This window comes from Mastomys coucha, unplaced genomic scaffold (assembly GCF_008632895.1).
Source record: "Mastomys coucha isolate ucsf_1 unplaced genomic scaffold, UCSF_Mcou_1 pScaffold14, whole genome shotgun sequence".
Lineage (NCBI taxonomy): Eukaryota > Metazoa > Chordata > Mammalia > Rodentia > Muridae > Mastomys > Mastomys coucha.
In genome coordinates this window covers 137,829,437-137,833,756 of record NW_022196896.1, presented here as the reverse complement: position 1 = coordinate 137,833,756, position 4,320 = coordinate 137,829,437, and the positions used below count along the sequence as shown (strand labels likewise).

At 42.6% G+C, this 4,320-nt stretch overlaps 1 protein-coding gene across 3 annotated transcripts in view; it reads left to right on the top strand.

Moving 5' to 3' along the window:
* Adcyap1 (adenylate cyclase activating polypeptide 1) overlaps positions 1–4,320 on the top strand; it is a 117,542-nt gene that overhangs the window by 15,261 nt on the left and 97,961 nt on the right. The window contains exon 2 of one of the 3 annotated variants that reach the window (XM_031368740.1): positions 2,289–2,399. The exons of the other annotated variants lie outside the window; for them this stretch is intronic. The gene's annotated coding sequence lies outside the window, so the exon portion shown is untranslated. The remainder of the gene's footprint in view (positions 1–2,288; positions 2,400–4,320) is intronic. 3 annotated transcript variants of the gene reach the window in all.

Here is a 4,320-nt window from a genome sequence, read left to right as displayed (position 1 = left end):
CCCCCCCCCCCCCCCCCCCTCTCTCTCTCTCTCTCTCTCTCTCTCTCTCTCTCTCTCCACACAATCCAGGACCCTGTCTATGGGATAGTCCTAGCTGCACTCAGAATAAATATTCTCTCTGCAGTTAGACACCTCAGAAAACTGTTACAACTATATCCAGAAGTGTGTTTCCTAGTTGTTTTTAAAATCCAGTGAAGTTGCCAATGAAGATTAGTCATCACAAATCTTCATCCATATTTTCATGTCTGTCTTATTTAAGGTTTATATTGCTATCAAAAGGATAGCATAAAACCCATTTGTTTCCATTTAAGGACCAGGCCTGATTTCAAAAAGAAAGCCAAAGGGCACTAGCTCTAGGAACAGACCATAAATCCCAGGAACTTGACCATAAGGCACCAGTTCTAGGAATAGACCATGAAATCCTGAAACAAGGTAATAAAACCCCCTCCCATAGGCTGGAGAGATGGCTCAGTGGTTAAGAGCACTGACTGCTCTTCCAAAGGTCCTGAGTTCAAATTCCAGCAACCACATGATAGCTTACAACCATCTGTAATGAGATCAGATGCCCTCTTCTGGGGTGTCTGAAGACAGCTACAGTGTACTTACATATAATAAATAAATAAATCTTAAAAAAAAAAAACCCTCCCAAAGAACATCCTGGGGATAATCATAAACATGGGAAAATATCTTATCTCAGAATGGGGCATCTGTGCTAGGCAGTCAGTCCTATCTCATCCTATGGTTAAATGTTCATGACATAGGAATGCAGACCTATGCTGACCACCTGTGACCCCTTAGCATCCACCAATGAAATTTTAGATTACCTAATCCTTCTAGAGAGTTACCCCTGTTCCCTATAAGAAGGCCTGTGCACCTTTGTCTAGGGTTGCCATTTTGGAGAATGGTTGACCCCTGCATATTGGTTGCTTTTACAGAATAAACACTCCTTGTCTTTGCATACTATCTGAGTCTGGGGTCTTTCTTCAACAATTTTGAACCTTTACACTATGATGAGACACCATGACCAGGGCAGCTCTTATAAGGAAACATTTAATGGGGATGGTCTTATAGTTCAGAGGTTTAGTCTATTATTGTCATTGTGGGAAGCATGGTGGCATGCAAGCAAATGTGGCACAGAGTGGTAGCTGAGAAAGTTCTACATTTGGATGTGCAGGCAGCAGGAAGAGAGTGAAATACTGGGCCCAGCTTGAGGATTTGAACCTCAGAGCATACCCCCCCACCCACTTCCTCCAACAAGGGCACACCTCCAATAATGCCACTCCCTATGAGTATGTGGGGCTGTTTTTTATTTAAATCCTCACATTGTCTTACAACAAAAAGGTATGTTTCCTTCATCTGAGTTCTAGGTTCTGTGACCTCTACCTTCCCATTTTGTAAATCAATGAGCATATCTCTTCCCTCCTTAAACTTTACCTGATGGAAAAGTGACCATGCTTAAGTGATCTGACCTTGGAACAAGAAGTAGATGTAGTTCTATTCTCCACTTTAGTGGAGGTCTCTTTTTATTCGTTAGCTGAACCTCACCTCAGAGTGGAGTCAGTCCTTTGTTTCCTCAAAGACTAGTCACAATGTTTCCACCACAAGCTGAAACTATTCTCGATAGAGTTAACCATTGGCAAAGTCAACGGTTGATTTTCTGGCTCCTCCTTCTTGACCCCTCTTGAGAATTTGATGTCACTGGCCATCTTCATCCTTCAGCTGTCTCTTCAATTCTGACATGAGTCTTCAGACTCTCATCTAGTCCTTTTCAGTTTATATTTCAGGGAACTGTGAGCATGCTGTGTGTACATATGTGATAAGCTCCAAAGAAGTGCCAGATATTACAAGTTTGCATTGATTTTCTCATGGAATACTCTGCTCAATCTGATGAGATAGATAATTTGCACTTCCATTTGACAAGAGGAATCCTCAGAGAGATTAAATACATTGCTCAATGAGCAGCAAGGGACAGATTCAGTCCCAGGGATCTGGTTGTTTGGAGGGGCAACTCTTTTTCTCTGATGCTTCTTTAGAGTTAACCCTTTCCAAAGATGCTGCCCACAGTGCTCTTCTCTTCATTTCCTAGTAAGAAAACATGACAAAGGCAACTTATAGAAGAAATCGGGGTAGAGTTCATGTCCGTGATGGTAGGGCACATGGAAGCTGGCAGGCAGAAATGGTGCTGGAAGAATAACTGACAACTTACATCTTGAGACACAACTATGAAGCAAGCTAAGTGGGGATGGCATGGGCTTTTGAAACCTTAAAACCTGTCTTCTTCCTACCAGTGACACACCTTTTCCAACTGGGGAACAAGTGCTCAAACATATGAGCTTATGAGGACAATTCTCATTCAAACTACCACAGCTTGGTTATTGTTTTTCTGCTTCCACTAAAAGGTAAGCCCTTTGAGGTCAACTTATTTGTTTAGAGACTATGGCTATTTATATACATTGTGGACTGTGCAAGGAAGCCTTAGCTGAGGTGGAAAAATGGGCCTTAACCCTAACCTTGATTTGCTCCCAGAAGGGCTGTCTTTTAAAAATTATTCAGGCATAAAATTCAGGCTGGCAGTGGGCTTGGCATATATCTTGCTCAATAGTTATATTTCCAGAGAATAGAATAGGGACCAGACATATTAGACTTTCACAGAATATTTAACTGACTAAACTGTAACAGTGTAAAGTATAAACTGTAGCTAGCTCAGTTTATACTAGAAAATAATCATGTGACTTTTAAGAGATTTTACTTTATTTTAAATTATATGTATACGTGTGTGACTGCTATGCTAATGGAGGCTAGAAAAGAGCATAAGATCCCCTGGAGCTGGAATTATAGATGGTTGTGAAGTACTGGATATGGGTACTGGGAACCATGAGGTTCCTCTTTGAGATTAGTATATATTCTTTCTTTTTTTTTTTTTCTTCTCGCTCTGGCCCACTTGCTCCAGCCTCAAAATTTATTTATTATATATAAGTACACTGTAGCTGTCTTCAGACACACTAGAAGAGGGCATCAAATCTCATTATAAATGGTTGTGAGCCACTATGTGGTTGCTGGGACTCAGGACCTGTAGAAGAGCAGTCAGTGCTCTTAACTGCTGAGCCATCTCTCCAGCCCTAGTATATGTTCTTAATTGCTGAGTTCTGAGTCATTGTACTGGCTGGTTTTGTGTGCCAACTTGACACAGGCTGGAGTTCACAGAGAAGGGAGTTTCAGTTGGGGAAGTGCTTCCATGAGATCCAGCTGTGGGGCATTTTCTCAATTAGTGATCAAGGGGGTAGGGCCCCTTGTGGGTGGTGCCATCCCTGGGCTGCAAGTCTTGAGTTCTATAAGAGAGCAGGCTGAGCAAGCCAGGGAAGGCAAGCCAGTAAGGAACATCACTCCATGGCCTCTGCATCAGCTCCTGCTTCCTGACTTGCTTGAGTTCCAGTCCTGACTTCCTTTGTGATAAACAGCAATGTGGAAGTAAGCTAAATAAACCCTTTCCTCCCCAACTTGCTTCATGGTCATGATGTTTGTGCAGGAATAGAAATCCTGACTAAGACAAATTGGTACCAGCATAGTGGGGTATTCCTGTGACAAACTGACCATGTTTTGGGGAGGACTGTGGAAGAACTTTGGAACTTTGAGCTAGAAGAGCCACTGGTTGTTAAGAACTCTGTGGGATGTTCTGTAGGAGTTTGGAAGATCATGTTGAGAACAGCGCAGAGATGGAGGCCTGGCTTGTGAAATTTCAGAGGGAAGATTAAAGACTCTGATCAGTGACATGTTGTTTTTGATTGTGAAGATTCTGTGGTTTTGGTTAGCTGGGGATGAAGCATCAGCTGTGTTTAACAAGATACCACAATTACTAAAGCGAAAACTTTGCATTACTGGGACTATTGATGCTGGTTAGCTGGAGCTAAGAAATTAGCGGTGATTAAGAAGAGACCAGCATCATTGAGGTGACATCTTCTGGAAAGTGTTTTTTGAGAACAAAGAGGCTGTGTTCCAGAGATAGCCAAGGTTGTACCTTAAGCTGCAGCAGGACTTGGTAATGTGTAAGAGTCACCCAGGAGGTACTGATTTTGAAGGCATGAAGGGGTCATGAAGAACAGCTGAGACTCAGCACAGTGAGAGTCCATGGAAGGCCATTGGTGAAAGTGCAGCCTCAGTTGCAACTGATGGCCCAGGACTGAAAGGGTCATACAAAGGAGTTGAGGCTTGGCACCATGAAGAAAGCCTATGAGAGGTTATTGGTAAAGCCTAGTTACAGCAGAAGACAGTGTTTTAGAGATGCCAGTATGATGAATGACCACCAAGAACAGCAGCAGCAGT